The sequence below is a fragment of the Bubalus kerabau genome, chromosome 1 (assembly GCF_029407905.1).
Source record: "Bubalus kerabau isolate K-KA32 ecotype Philippines breed swamp buffalo chromosome 1, PCC_UOA_SB_1v2, whole genome shotgun sequence".
Lineage (NCBI taxonomy): Eukaryota > Metazoa > Chordata > Mammalia > Artiodactyla > Bovidae > Bubalus > Bubalus kerabau.
In genome coordinates this window covers 278,143,862-278,160,275 of record NC_073624.1, presented here as the reverse complement: position 1 = coordinate 278,160,275, position 16,414 = coordinate 278,143,862, and the positions used below count along the sequence as shown (strand labels likewise).

General features: G+C 38.2%; 1 protein-coding gene across 1 annotated transcript in view; it reads left to right on the top strand.

Moving 5' to 3' along the window:
* The window catches only part of PJA2 (praja ring finger ubiquitin ligase 2), a 71,361-nt gene continuing 54,947 nt past the window's right edge, over positions 1-16,414 (top strand). Inside the window, exon 1 of the mRNA XM_055565879.1 lies at positions 1-126. The gene's annotated coding sequence lies outside the window, so the exon portion shown is untranslated. The remainder of the gene's footprint in view (positions 127-16,414) is intronic.

Sequence of the window (16,414 nt, the reverse complement as noted above, 5' to 3'; positions counted from 1 at the left end):
GTGTTTCCGCCGCCGTCGGCTGCTGCGCGTTGGGCGGGGGAGGAGTCGGAGGCGGAGAAGAAGGCGGCGGCGGCGGCGGGTGGAGGACCGAGCGCCGTCCTCGCTCCGGAGCCGCTTCTCAGCTCGGTGAGGGGATTGCTTTCCTTTCCTTTAAATGAGGCTGGTCCCGGTATCTGGCGTGCGAGGGTCACGGCCGGGAAGCTGCCGCCTCCGCCGCCGGCGTCTCTCCGTCCCGGCCCGCCGCGCCGGCCATGGTGGGTGGGGTCGCTGGCTGGGAGAGGCCGTCTTCGCCGCCTGGGCCCGTTCCTCCAGCGGTGGCTGCGGGGCCTCCGCAGGCCGCTCCCCCTCGCTGCCCTTGGCGGCTGGGCCCGCGAACGCTGCCTTTCTCCGTCAGCGCGGCTGTGTGAGGAGAGCGTCTCCCCCGGCGCGCTCACCGCCCCCCGCGCCCCCGGCACCCCGTGTGGAGACCCCCGTCACCCCCGCTCACCCAACCCGCGTGGAGACCCCTGTTACCCCCGCTTACGCCATTCAGTCACCCCGTGTGGAGACCCCCGCTCATCCCACACAGTCCCCCATTCATTCACCGCGTGTGGAGACCCCCCCACCCCGTGTGGAGACCCCCGCTCACCCACCCCGTGGGGAGACCCCCGTGACCCCCGCTCACCCCACTCCGTCACCCCATGTGGAGACCCCCGTGACCCCCGTTCAGTCACCGCGTGTGGAGCCGCCCGCTCATCCACCCCTGGGGAGACCCCTCACGCTCACCCCTCTGGAGACCCCCCGCCCCCGGTCAGGCACCCCGTTAGAGCCGAGCCGTCGGACGCCGCGGGCCTGCGGCAGCCCCGCGCCCCCGAAAGCCGCCGTGGCCGTCGTCCCCTGCCCCGCGGTCGTCCCCGAGGCTCGGGCGCGCAGACCCCCGCCCAGGCCGCGGCCGTCACGCGCCCCGAAAGCAGCCCCGCGCCCCCGTCAGCGCCCGGCCCGGCGGCGAAGGCTCGTCGGTGGCTCCGCGCGCGTCCAGGGGCTGAGCGCCGCTCGGACCGAGGCGAACGGGAGAGGGGCAGCCTTCTTCCCTGCGAGGAAGAGCTGTTGAGAAGACTCCTCTCTCCGGGCCTTTTTTTTTTCCTCTTTTTTTTTTTTTCTAACAGACGCATAAGGCACTGCGTTGAGTCGGCTGCTTCCGGGAAAGTTTTTTTTTAAAGGCCTAATATAGTCTTATTTTTTATCATGACCTGTTTGGTAAGTTAAATTTATTTACATTGGCAGCCCCAAGGCAGTGGCACCGCTCTCCAGTACTCGTGCCTGGAAAATCCCATGGATGGAGGAGCCTGGTAGGCTGCAGTCCATGGGGTCGCTAAGAGTCGGACACGACTGAGCGACTTCCCTTTCACTTTTCACTTGCATGCATTGGAGAAGGAAGTGGCAACCCACTCCAGTGTTATTGCCTGGAGAATCCCAGGGACGGGGGAGCTGGTGGGCTGCCGTCTACAGGGTCGCACAGAGTCGGACACGACTGGACCGACTTAGCAGCAGCATAGATCATTTGCAGAGTGTGTAAATAAACACGAAGATAAACATTTAAAAGATTTTTAACGAACGTTTGGACTCTTCTCCCCCATGTCTTCTGGAATTTATTATTTTTTATGAAATAATTTTAATTTTTTAAAATTCAGTTACAAACATGCAAACTAGATGTAAAATTTCAGCAATACAGAAAATGAATCATTAACTACAATGTGAACATTGCTTTTTATCCTCCAGTCTCGTTCCTGTGTCTAGAGTTAACAATACTGTACGTCTTCTAACGTACACTTTTAAACACATATGCATACATGTAAAGTTGGGAGACTTTGGTGGGAATACACTAAACACGTTGATACATCACTTGCTCTTTTCGCCAAATTATGTATCTTGACCATCTTCCCTTGGAAATTGTAAGTCCCCTTGGTACTTTTTAAAAGCTAAATAATATTTAAATAATTTCAATGGGCTGTAATTTACTTAACTGTTCCCTTACAAAAAGACATTTAAGTTAGTTTCTTTTTCTAATCACAAATAATGCTTTATTTGAAGCCAAGTTTTACAGTTACTTGTTTTTATTAATATCCTTTAAATTTTCTTAAATTTTAAAACTTCAAACAGCATGGAAAGACTAAGGTAAAAAGTGCACCTCCCACTTCCCCTTCTAGTTCTACCTTCATTCTCAGAGTCAGCTGTTCAGTAAACTTCCTCTTTATGTGATTATTTCTGGAGCATGTATTCCTAGAAATTGAATTGCTAGATTAAAAACAGTATGCATTTAAGTTTTGATAACCTATTAAATTTCTCCCTACTTAGTACTCTTTTCCAAGTTAATCTTATGCATTCTACAAATGAACTTTAGACTCAACTTGCAAATTAGATAGAAGATCCTTTAGGTGTTTTGAGTGAGGTTATATTGAAATTTTAGATTAATATGGAGCAAATTGTACTTTGTGATACTGAATCTCTCCCCTCTGATAGATATGTATAGCATGTCTCTTAATTCACATCTTGCTTAAGGAAAGTTTTATAATTTTATTCCATAAAACTCTATGGCATTCCATCTTGGTAGCTCTGGTGGATAGAAACTTTAAGTAATATTTATTTCTCACCCCCCAGTTATACCAAAGCTTTTGAATTTTTTTTCTGCTTATCATGTATCTAACCGCTTAACTGATTATCTGAAAATATTCACAGTTTTGTGGCTTTTAAATTTTATAATTTTGTGTTTTCCTCATTATATTAGGACATCCCTGGTGGCTCAGCTCATAAAGAATCTGCTTGCAATGCAGGAGAACCGAGTTTGTTCCCAGGGTTGGGACAATCCCCTGGAGAAGGGACTGGCAACCCACTCCAGTATTCTTGCTTGGAGAATCCCCAAGGACAAGGGAGCCTGGTGGGCTGCAGTCCTTGGGGTCACAGAGTCTGACTGGACTGAGTGACTTAACGCTTTTCACTTTTCTTTCTCATTACTTTGGCTAGTATACATATTTCTTTCTCATTACTTTGGCTAGTAACATTTTTATACAATGTTAAATAATAGCAGTGATAGTTCACAACTTGGTGGTGTTTTAGACTTTAAGGGGATCTGATGTTTTAGCATCAGTTATGATTTTACTGAAGCTTTCTGATAAATAGAGAGTATAATAGGTTAAAATATTTTCTTGTATTCTTAACTTTCCAAGTGATTTTATTGTTGTTTTTAACTTCTGATGATATTTTAAAAAATCATAAATGGGTATTGAATTTTATTGATGTTTTTGATACCTTTTGAGTATTTGTATAGGGCATTACCAGTATTCCCTGGTTAGTATTTTCCCAAAAGAGCTGTTTTTTACAGAATCAATTTTATTGAGGATAATTTACTTACAATAAAATACATAGATTTAAAATGTGTAGCTCCGTGTGTTTTGACAGATGTATATACAGTCATGTCACCACTACCACAATCAAGAGTAGAATATTTTCATTACTACAGTCACGATATTGAATATTTCTCTCATCCCCAGAAGTTCCCTTCTACCCTTTTTCAGTAAGTCACTCTTTTACCCTTGGCTCTAGGAAACAGTTTGTCCTCTTTTTCTCACTCTAGATGGGTTTCATTTGTTCTAGAATTTTATATAAATAAATTATGTAATGTATATTCTTCTGTGTCCATGTTTTTTTCTTTCACTGTTGTTTTTGAGGATAATCCATGTGTTTGTATGTTTAGCTGGTTCACGGCTTTTGTTGCTGAGTAGTAGTTTATGGTGTATAGATTTACCACAATAATTGACCATTTCACCTATGTATAGGTATTTGGATTGTCTCCAGTTTGGGATTCTTATTAATAAAGCTCTACGAACATTCATTCATGAATGTGTGAACATATATTTTCATTTCTCTTGGTTAAATAGTTATAAATGGATTTGTTGAGTTGTATTGTAAATGAATGTTTAATTGTAAGAACCTGTCAAACTGTCCCCCATTTTACAGTTCCAATTGCTCTATGTTCTCATCAAACTTAGTTAATGTTAGCCCTTCTAGTGGATATGTAGTAATATGACACTATTTTAAATTTGTATTTATGTGATGTCTAATGATGCTGAGAATTTATCATTTATTATGGATCATTTGTATGTCTTCCTTTGTAAAGTATGTGTTCAGATATTTTGCTGTTTTTAAACATTGAGTTGCTTGTCTTATTGAGTTGGAGGAATTCTTTATACAGTTTTCTGTAGAAGTCCTTTGACTCGGACAGATGCATACACACTCAGTGCAGTCTGAAGCTTACCTCTCAGTTGTCCCAGAGGAGCTTTTAATTTTGATTAAATTCATTTCATCAATTTTTCCTTTTATAATTTGTGTTTCTGTGTTCTAAGTTTGCTCAGTACAAAGTCAGGCATATTTCCCCTTACATTTTCTTTTTCAAATGTTACTGTTTTTATGTCGAGGGGTAGCAATCTGTTTTGAGTTATTTTTGTATATGGTGTGAAATCAGGATCAAGTTTACGCTCCCAGTTCCAGCACCACTTAGTCAAGTCAGTTTGACAATGTATGTGAGTGTGTTTCTGGACTATCCCCTTGATCTCTGTTATCTTTCGTTTTGCCAGTGCCACTTTGTCATTCATGATTATTGTTGCTTTATAATAAGTTTTAAAATCAGATAGTGTAAGTTCTTCAACTTTATTTTCCAAAATCATTCTGGATATTTTAGTTCCTTTTGCTTTTCTGTAAAATTTTTTAGAAGTAACTTGTTGGGTTCTACAAAAAATACTCAGGGGATATTACATTGAATACATTGATCAATTTGATAAGAATTAACATCTTAATATTGAATAATCATGTAAGCACATGAGCTGTCTCTGGTTTTAATCAAAGGTCTTCATATTCCTTCATTAATATTTTATGGTTGCAAGATACAGAAGTTGTTGCTCTTGTCAGATTTATATCCAGGTATTTCATCACTTCTGATAATATTGTAAATGATAATTTTCCAAAGTTTCCATGTCCAGTTGTTCACTGACAGTATGTAGAAATGCAGTTGATTTTGTATACTGATCTTGAACCTTGCAGCCTTGCTAAACTCACCTATTCTAATAACTTTTTTTCCTTTGTGGATTCTTTCGGATTTTCTCATGTAGAAAGTTAGCATCATTTGTGAATACAGAGCATTTTTGTTTCTTTTGTTTTCAATTTGTATGTAGCCACCTCCACTGTACCTTTTTTCCCCTTATTGCCCTGACTAGGACCTCCAGTATGATGTTGAATAGGAGTGGTGAAAACAGGTATCTTTGTCTTATTCGTAATCCTAGGGAAAGAAATCTTTCAGTCTTTCATTAGTAAGGCCACTAAGGCCTTTTATCAGGTTTTATTATGTACTACATGTTATAGTTAAGTAAAATAATCCTTTAATCAAGTTAAGGATGTCCCCATTCTGTTCTTAGATGAGAATTTTTTAATCATGATTGGACATTGAGTGTGCTCAGATGTTTTAACTGTTATTTGTTTAGGTGATCTTCTGATTTATCTTCCTTGGTGTGTTAATAAGATGAATTACATTGATTTATTTTCAAATTTTGAGTCAACCTTGCATTCTCTAGATATGCCTCACTTGGTTATGATGTATTATCGTTTTCATAAGTTAGTAGGTTAGATTTGCTAATATTTGTTGAGTATTTTTTTGTATCAGTGTCCATGAAAGATACCTTTTTGTGTAATATTTTTGTACCAGGATAATGCTGGTCTCATAGACTTAAGTGTTTCTTCCTCTGTATTTCCTGAAGAATTTTGGATAGGATTACTATTTCTTTCATAAATGTTAATCAGAGTTTGCAAGCTAATTTATCTGGGCCTAGGTTTCTTTGTTGAACAGAGATGGATTTAGTTACCTTAATAGGTATAGGATGGTAAGGCTATCCTAATTTTGTCTTAAAAACATTGTCAGTCTTTGCCTATGTGAGTCACCTAATATATGAGTTTTAGTAGTCTGTGCATTTCAGGGAATTTGTCTCTTTATTAATTGCCATGAAGTTGTTTCTTATTGTTCTTTAATAGCTATGGCAGTCGTAGTGATGTCTTTTCTTTTATTCCAGATGTTGTCAGTGTGACCTCTCTTGTGTCTTTATTAGTTCATTTCCAGGTTATTATTTTATTACTTTAAAAAAAGTTTTGAGTTACACTGATTTTAACTCTTTACTGTTGCTTAAGTGCTTTGGATTTAAATCCACTCCGTTTTTTCAGGCGTAAGCTTAAAAGGCTGTTGATTTGAGACCTTTCTTCTTTTCCTTCTAAGTACTACATCACATGGTCTCACATATTTTTATGTTGATATTTTCTGAGTTCTTTTGTGACTTTCACATTGACCCATGGGTTATTTAGATGTATATTGTTTAATTCCCAATTATTTGGTGATTTTTGCCCATCTCTTTCTGTAACTGATTTCTATGCTTAATTTTATTGTAGATGGAAAACATACTTTGTATAATTTTGTTTGACTTCTTTGAAGTTTTATAAATCAGAATATGGTCAGTCTTGGTAAATGTCTGTGCAATTCAAAATAATGTATGTCATGCTGCTTTGGGGCAGGATATTCTGTAAAGTCAGCATTCCATTAAATACTAAATTAATCATTTGTATTAAATATTCTGTACTTGTTAGGTCAAGTTGACTTGTGATGCTTGTTAGGTTTTCTGTTTCCTTACTGAGGTTTTGTCTACTCGTTTTGTTGGTCATTGCAAGAAGAGTTGAAGCCTTTAAGTATAGTTGTGGATTTGTCTATTTCTGCTTCATCTTCCAACTGTTTTTACTTCATGTATTTTGAATCTCTTGTTAGGTACATATTTGTTTAGGAGTGTTATATCTTCTTGGTGAATTGACCCCTTTATCATTATGTAGTATCCTTGTTTATCTCTGGTAATAGTTCTTCTGCAGACTATTTTTCTGATATTGATAGTGCTATTCTATCTTTCTTTTGGTTAGTGATTGCATGATTTAAAAACTTTCAAAGGCATTTATTTAAAAAAACACTTTGAAGACACCCATAATATGAAGATAAAAAGATTGAGTAAGTATCCAGTACTTTGGCCACCTCATGCGAAGAGTTGACTCATTGGGAAAGACTCTGATGCTGGGAGGGATTGGGGGCAGGAGGAGAAGGGGACGACAGAGGATGAGATGGCTGGATGGCATCACTGACTCGATGGACATGAGTCTGAGTGAGCTCCGGGAGTTGGTGATGGACAGGGAGGCCTGGCGTGCTGTGATTCATGGTGTCGCAAAGAGTCGGACACGACTGAGCAACTGAACTGAACTATTGTTTGCAAGTACTCACCAAAAGTAAACTGATATGCCTGCATTAGTTGTAATATTATTCAAAATAGACATAAAGGAAGAAATATTACAAGAAATAAACAGGAAAATACCATAATAAGTAGGTCAATTCATCAAGACAGTATAATAATCCTAAGTGTATGTGTATCTGATAACATAGCCTCTGAATATAGAAGTTAATATAATTAGTAAAGATAGGTATGCATTCATAACTGGAGATTTTAAATATACATTTGGTATAACTGATAGAACAAATATATGAAAATGTCAGTAAGGAAATAGGAAATTTGAATGACATGATTAATCATCATAATATAATTGACATTAATAGAACATTTTATCTAACAACTGAAGGCTATGCTTTTCTTTTCAAGCACATATGGGACATTTGTCAAAATATTGTGGTCCTTAAAAAGTATCATCAAATTTCACAGGATGGAAATTATATAGTACATGTTCTTTGAACCCTGTGGAATTAACTACAATTCAGTCTTGCCTGGGAAATCCCTTAGACAGAGGAGCCTGGCAGGCTACATACAGTCCATGGAGTTGCAAAGGAGTTGGACATGACTTAGCAATTGAACACTTTAAAGACGCACATAATACAAAAGTAAAAAGCGGCTGAACAGCAACAGCAACATAAAAATAACTAGCTAGGTCCATGGGGTTGCATAGAGTTGGGCACAACTGAAGTGACTTAGCATGCATGCATGCATTGGAGAAGGAAATGGCAACCCACTCCAGTGTTCTTGCCTGGAGAATCCCAGGGACGGAGGAGCCTGGCGGGCTGCCATCTATGAGGTCGCACAGGGTCGGACACGACTGAAGCAACTTAGCAGCAGCAGCAGGCTCCAAATGTTTGAAAATTAACCAAGACATGAATCAAGCCCATGAATCAAAATGAAGTCATGATGAAAATTAGAAAACTTTTTATCTGAAAAATAACAAAAAGATTACATCGAGCTTGTTGAGTGCAACTGAAGCAGTGCTCTGAGAGCACTCTGTATACAGGCATACTTCAGGCTTTATTGTGTTCTGCTTCATTGCACTTCATGGATACTGTGTTTCTTTACAGATTGAGGAATTCATTAGTGCTACTTGTCCAGTAGCATTTTCTTACTGATACAGGTAGCATATCCTTATCAATTTAGGAATAGAAGAAAACAGTGTTAATTTTCTGTATAGTATCAGCAACAACAAATGTTACAACTGATACAATACTCAGTGAAAAACCTTGTTTCATGTCCCCTATCTTTTTCTCTATTTAACTACATTGGAATCCTAACCAGTGCCCTCAGGTTAGAAAAGGTTAATTTAAAAAAATGGAAAAAAATTTTAAAAGTGTTTGCCAGTAATGTTTTAGAATATGTGAATTTAAAAAGATATAAGGGTACAAAGACAACTTGCAAAAATGTAAGTTGTGTACTAGCAACCAAAAAGTATAAAATAAAATTAGAAAAGTACTTTTAGAAAAGCATCAGAATATGTAAGATACCTAAGAATAAATCTAATAAAAACTTTGGCAAAACTTCTACACTGGAAATTATAAAACAGTGCTAGGAGACATTTTAAAATACCTAAGTATGTGGAGAAATACTTCATCTTTATATAATAGGAACTCACTATTGTTAAAATGTCAGTTTCCTCCAAGTTGAGCTATAGGTTCAATATGATTTCACTTAAAATCCCAGAATTTAAAAATTATGATGAAATGGATTGCAAAATTTATATCAAAATGTAAATGTCTCAAGACTTGATATAAGGTTAGAGTAATTAAAATAGTATTATATTTGAACAAGATGGACAGAAAGACCAATGGAGGACTGTGAGTGTCTGGAAGTGGAACCTTCACATACGTAGTATCTGGGATCATGACGAAAGCTCCACTGAAGTTAAGAAACATGTTTAATGAATTGTGTTAGGTAAATTGGATATTGAATATTTGGGGGAAAAATGAACCTTGATTTCTACCTGATACTGTATTCATATGAGTTGGATCTGTATAAGCTAGAATTATCAAGGTTCTAGAAGCAAACCTAGAACGTCTTCATCACCTTGGATTAGACAAAAATTTCTTAAATAAAACAAAGTTGGTAAATTAGACTACACTAAATTATGAGTTTCTGTTCATGAAGATGTCATTAAAGAGAACAGGCAAGCCACAGACTTCAAGAATATACTCACATTAAGTAAATCTGGTGAAAGACTTGTATCCAGAAAGTATAACTCGTAAAAATCAAAAAGAAAAAGGCAAGCAACACACTTTTTAAAATCTGCAAGAAAGCAGGCAGGTTCTTCACAGAAGATATCCAAAAGGTCACTGTGCATAGGTAAAGGTACTCTACATTATTACTCATCAGGGAATGTCACAATGAGGCACCATCCCATCACACCCCCACCAAATGGCTGAAATTAGAGACTGACAATATCAGGTGTTGCCAAGGATATGAATCAATATCAAGTGTTGCCAAGGATATGAAACAACACTCTTACATATTGCTGGTGGGAATGTAAGTCGTTTCAGCCGTTTTACCAAGCCGTCAGGATCTGTTATAGCCAAACGTACCTCTGTACTGTTACCCAGTAATTCCAGGTCATGGATACTCAAGAAAAGTTGAAAAAAAAAGTCCATACAAAGATGTCTATAACAGCATGAATGAATCTCAGAAACATTGTGTCAAGCAAAAGTAAATAGACACAGAAGAGTTTATGATGCATGATTCCACATCCAGGAAGTTTAAAATCTGAAAAACTTAACTGGGGTAATGGAAGTCAGGAGAGTGGTTGCCTTTGGGTTGAGAGGAGTCAGTGTCTTAGCAGGGATGAGAGAAAACCCTCTGAAGTGATGATAAATAATTTTTATTTAGGTGAGTAGCTAGAAATATATGTAAAAATTATTTGGATTGTAATGTATGCTTAAGAGTTTTGTATGTGAACAATTCTTCAATAAATGATGGCAAATAAAAGGGAAATAATGTCAAAGTTTTCATCATGGAAATTTCCAAACATGTCTGTAGAGTACAAGGAACCCCCATGTACATACCATCTTGCTTCAGCATTTTGCCTTGCTAGTTTTTTGTATCTCCTCAACCTTCACTCACGTTTCTCTTTTTTTTTTTTTTTTTTGATAGTGCACACATCTCAGGATCTATCACAGATACATTATTCTGAGCATATATTGTGTTTTTTAGCATCAAATGACATTTGTTACCTTTTGGTATGCATAACATTGAATTTTTTATTTTCTTTGTTTCCTGTACCCTGGTTTTTTCTTTTTCTGGTTTATTGACATGAAAATAAATCTTGACAGCTTTTTTTTTTTTTTTAATTGAGGTGTAGTTGATTTACAATGTTATGTTAGTTCTTCCCAACTTTTCTGCTTAAAGCTGATTAATTTGTGTATCTCGAAGGAGGGTCGGTTGAGCAGCATTCTTGTTATTTGTGACACTTGAATCAGAGATCTTCCTATCTAAATGAGAGGTAAATTTGAGGAATATTCTTCATCTCTTTTAAATGAATTTAATATTTTATTCTTTCATCTCACTTTTCTTTGACGCTAATCTTTTCCTGCCTTAGCCAATTATACTTTAAGGTAAACCACAGAAATTATTGTTCAAGTGTGTTGAGAGTTGTATTCCACTTCTTTCCTCAAAGATTGCTATTGATAGTCTTAAAAAATCTTTTTTTACAAGATTTTTCTTTAACAGAATGAGAAGTTTATACAAACTTGGTGAGATATAAGCTTTACCAGAACAGAATTTGAAAATACAGTTTTTTGTCTATGAAATTTTTAGATTATTTGTTTCTGATTATGTATGTTTTATGTTTGAGTTACATTTTGTAATGTAATTTTCACTGTACCAGTGCTGAACTTATTGTTCCTTTTTTACAATAGTTTGCAAAACTTATCTTCAGAGAAGAGTAGTAGTTAAGAGAAGAGTAATAGGTAAGGGAAGAGTAGTAGATAATCAAGTATAGCCTTCTGTCTTATCTCCTGTTACTAGGGATAACAAACCCATTTCATCTCAGAAGTTTTAACAGCTGTCCCTTAAAATTTCTCTCTGATTTAGGTATTATTATTGTTTCTAAAGTTGTTCATTTGCAGAGTTTGCTAGTCATACCTTGGAAGTTTTCTTGTGGTGGTGGTGGTCATTCACTTAGTCATGTCTGACTTTTGCGAGCCCATGGACTGTAGCATGCCAAGCTTCCCTGTCCTTCACTATCTCCCTGAGTTTGCTCAAACTCAGGTCCATCAAGTCAAACTCTGTCCATTTCATCCTTCATCCCTTCTCCTCTTAGCCTCAGTCTTTGCCAGCATCAGGGTCTTTCCCAGTGAGTCAGCTTTTCTCATCAGGTGGCCAAAGTATTGGAGCTTCAACTTCAGCACCATTCCTTCCAATGAATAGTCAGGGTTGATTTCCTTTAGAATTGACTGGTTTGATCTCCCTGTTGTCCAAGCTACTCTCAAGAGTCTTCTCCAGCACCACAGTTCAAAAGCGTAAATTCTATGGTGCTCAGCCTTCTTTATGGTCCAAGTCTCACATCCATACATGACTACTAGAAAAACCATAGCTTTAACTATACAGACCTTTGTCAGCAAAGTGACGTCTCTGCTTTTTAATACACTGTCTAGGTTTGTCATAACTTTTCTTCCAAAAAGCAAGTGTCTTTTAATTTGGTGGCTGCAGTCACCATCTGCAGTGACTTTGGAGATCAAGAAAATGAAATCTGAGACTGTTTCTACGTTTTCCCCATCTATTTGCCGTGAAGTGATGGGACCGGATGCCAAGATCGTAGTTTTCTGAATGTTGAGTTTTAAGCCAGCTTTTTCACTCTCTTTTTTCACCTTCATCAAGAGGCTCTTTAGTTCCTCTTTGCTTTCTGCCATAAGGGTGGTGTCATCTGAGGTTATTGACATTTCTTCCCACAGTCTTGATTCCAGTTTGTGCTTCATCTAGCCGGGCATTTCACACGATGTACTCTGCAAATATGTTAAATGAGCAGAGTGACAGTATACAGCTTTGATATACTTCTTTGCGAATTTTGAACCAGTTCATTGTTCTTGTTCAGTTCTGACTGTTGCTTCTTGTCCTGCATACAGGTTTCTTAGGAGGCAGGTAATGTGGTCTGGTATTCCCATCTCATTAAGAATTTTCCACAATTTGTTGTGATCCACACAGTTAAAACCTTTAGCATAATCAACGAAGCAGAAGTACATCTTTTTGTGGAATTCCTTGCTTTTTCTATGATCCAGCATATGTTGGTAATTTGATCTCTTGTGTAGCAGCCTGTAGCTTTAAGTCTGTGGTTGGTTGCTTGATTTACTACAATTAGTTGTAGTAATATGTCCAGTTGCTTAGTGATATATGGAATTAATATCACTTTAGTCCTCATTTATTGTGTGTATACTAGTTAGATGTACTGAATATTTTGCAGTTGTAAATACATATAAGCAATCATTTGTGCTTGTTGATAGAAAACATGAAAAATCTAGAGATACAGACCCAGAGGGATGGTGTGGGGAGGGAGGAGGGAGGAGGGTTCAGGATGGGGAGCGTATGTATACCTGTGGCAGATTCGTTTTGATGTTTGGCAAAACTAATACAGTGTTTCAGGTTTAAAAATAAAATTAAATTAAAAAAAAAAGAAAAAAATAATATATAAGTGTCAGACATAATTAAAGTATAAGCTTAAGTTGCTAATAGTGGATTCTTTAGTAATCTCTTGGGGTATTTACTTTGCCTTAGCCACTGAAAGTGGAAGGATGAGGTAATGTTAGGAAGCTAGGTTTAAATGTAATTGGTTCCAGCATATATGAAGCTGCTTTCTGGTGGCATTTGTCAGCATTTGTCATAAACTATTTTGTCATGGAGTTTTTATTTTTGAATTTATAGCTTAAGTGTGGTAATAATTACAAAGCTTTGTGTGACTAAAAAATTATTTTACTGAAAGGAAATATGGGCTAGGTAATTATAAAAGTTTGTTTTAAGAGAAATTTTAAAAACCATTTCTAGGGCACTTTGATATATGTAAATATGGGAGAATACAAAATAAATATTTCAGTGAGCTTGGAAGAGTAAGACTTCCCCCCCTTAAAATAGTTGGATCAAGCTGTATTTGTTTCTGAACTATTGTTTTGTTCTTTTTTTTTTTTTTTTTTTAATATATAATGTTATCTGAGCTTTAGGTGTTCAACATTGTGATTCAACATTTATGTTCATTACAAAGTGATCATCACCAGAAGTCTGGTTACCATTCATCATCATTTACTTGACCCCTTTCACCCCTTGTGCCTAGCCCCTTAATTAGCTTTTCTGTTTCTAAAAGGACATTTAAAAGTAGATTATTTCTAGGCAGTCTAATGAATGGGCTTCCCTGGTGGTTCAGACGGTGAAGAATCTGCCTGTAATGAGGGAGACCTGGATTCGATCCCTAGGTTGGGAAGATCTCCTGGAGGAGGGCATGGCAACCCACTCCAGTATTGTCTGGAGAATGCCATGGACAGAGGAGCCTGGTGGGCTTTGGTTCATGGGGTCGCAGAGAGTCATTTCTCAAAGTGATCATGACCAAAAGTCTAGTTACCATTCATTACCATGTACGTGACCCCCTTCACCCATTTTGCCCACCCCCTTAATTAACTTTTTTGTTTCTAAAAGGACACTTTTAAAGTAGATTATTTCTAGGCAATCTATTGAATAGGAGAAAATATTTGCAAATCATGTATTCGATAAGGGGTTAATATTCAAAATGTATAAATAATTCATGCAACTCAATAGCAAATAATAAGTAGATGTTTTTCCAAAGAAGACATATAGATGGCTATCAGACACATGAAAAAATGCAGAGTGTAGGTGCTAAGCAGCAGTGCAGACGTCAACAAGCGAATGACGCATGTAGTTCATTTTACACTGTCATCCCCAATATGGTGCCTCCCAGGTTGAGAATAAGTAGGTCTCTTACAGGGAGAAAATGCACTTTTGTGAGCTGGTATTAGAGAATCTTTATGGTGGCAGATGGACGCATAACTTCAGAATCTAAACACAGGTAATTTATATCGGTTGATTTATTGTCTAATACAGGATAGTTTTGTGCAGTAATAGACCTGACAGCTCAGGATGTGTATTATATCATAGTTTCTGTGGGTCAGATGTTCAGGAACAGCCTGACTGGATGGTTTTGGCTCAAGGCCTCATGAGGGTTACAATCAAGATGGAACTGCAGCCATAAAAAGCCTTGAATGAGGCTGAAGAATCTGCTTCCTAGATGGTTTATTCTCATGGCTATTTCCAGAAGACCTTGGTTTCTTCTGCCTTTTGGCAGAAACTGCCAGTTCCTCATCACATGGGCCATTCTGTAGGACTACTGAGTGATCTTACGGTACAGCAGCCAGCTTCTCTGAGAGAGTGTGAGCCGAGAGAGTGAGGAGGAAGCCACAGTATCTTGGGCCTGAGTCTTGAACATCGCATAGTCACTTCTATCACTTTGTCTTCATTAGAAACATGTTACTGAGTATAGCCCACACTTAATGGGAACAAATTAGGTTCTGCTTTTTTAAGAACTATCAGAGGATTTGTGGACATGCTGTAAAACCACTACATTATTCTAACAGGTATGGTGATATTGCACAAATGAGTAGCCTACATTACAAAAATAATAGTAATAAATGTGAACTTTGAATATTATACAGGCCGGAGTATTAGTTGACTACTCAGTGGTGTGTGCGTGCATGCATGCATGCTAAGTCACTTCATTTGTGTCCGGCTCTTTCTGACCCCATGGACTATAGCCTTTCAGGCTTCTCTGTCCATGGGATTCTGGACAGAGTTGCCATGTGTAGGAGAACTGATTCTGAAGGCAGTTCAAGGTGTAGCTTGGTATGTGTGTATTCTACTTCAGTGTATATTGTGTTCATTTAGGTATGAGCGCTCATTATTCTGTTTGCTTAAGTCTTTTGCTTTATTACTATTCTAGATTTTTAGTTTTCTGAATTACTTCTACTACTAGCTTTCATTTAATGTGTGTGAGTTGGAACTTGAATCTTAAGTATTCCCAAGTCTTAGTCTCTTTTAACTATATTTCCGTATTTCCATCAGAGAAAGGGGATTGTCATGCATTCATTCATCCCTTCATTGACAGCTGTTTAAATATGCATCATTATGTTAGTATACCAACACAGTTTATTTAATAGACATAACACACTTAAAGCAAGGCCTTTGTCTTTAAATTCACTCTTTCAGCTCTGCCGTGGGAGGGTAGAGCCCATATTCAGGCTTTTCCTTGTATTCTCTTGAAGATTGTTCCCATTACCTATCTAGAACTGCTGGCATATTATGCTAGTTAAGGGGTAAAATGATGACACCTAAGTCAATAATTGGAAGATCTAGAATTAATACTTCCCTGATTAATTCCTTTAATTCTTAGACAATAGCACATTTGTATAGTTTTTTTGTTTTGTTTTTGCAATTAGGAAGAAGTATGTGAACACTCTTAAGAATTGGAAATGAATGATTGTCACAAGTAGAGAGGAATCATATGTTATTATTAGATGAATAGTACTAGCAAAGGAAACATTTCTTGAGAGAAAACTCGAGAGACCAAATGTTCCCAATAAACTTTACGTACAAATCTGCCACTGATGAATTAATTGTTTTAATCTTGACATATAACTATGGTTTTTATTGTTCATCTTCTGTTCTGTTTTCTTTTCTCTTTTTTACTTCAGAGATAGGAATGAGTAGCCCTGTTGTAGGACTTACCTATGGGAGAAGGCAATGGCAACCCACTCCAGTACTCTTGCCTAGAAAATCCCATGGATGGAGGAGCCTGGTGGGCTGCAGTCCATGGGGTCACGACTGAGCGACTTCCCTTTCACTTTTCACTTTCATGCATTGGAGAAGGAAATGGCAACCCACTCCAGTACTCTTGCCTGGAAAATCCCATAGATGGAGGAGCCTGGTAGGCTTCAGTTCATGGGGTTGGTGAGTCGGACATGACTGAGCGACTTCCCTTTCACTTTTCACTTTCACACATTGGAGAAGGAAATGGCAACCCACTCCAGTGTTCTTGCCTGGAGAATCCCAGGGAC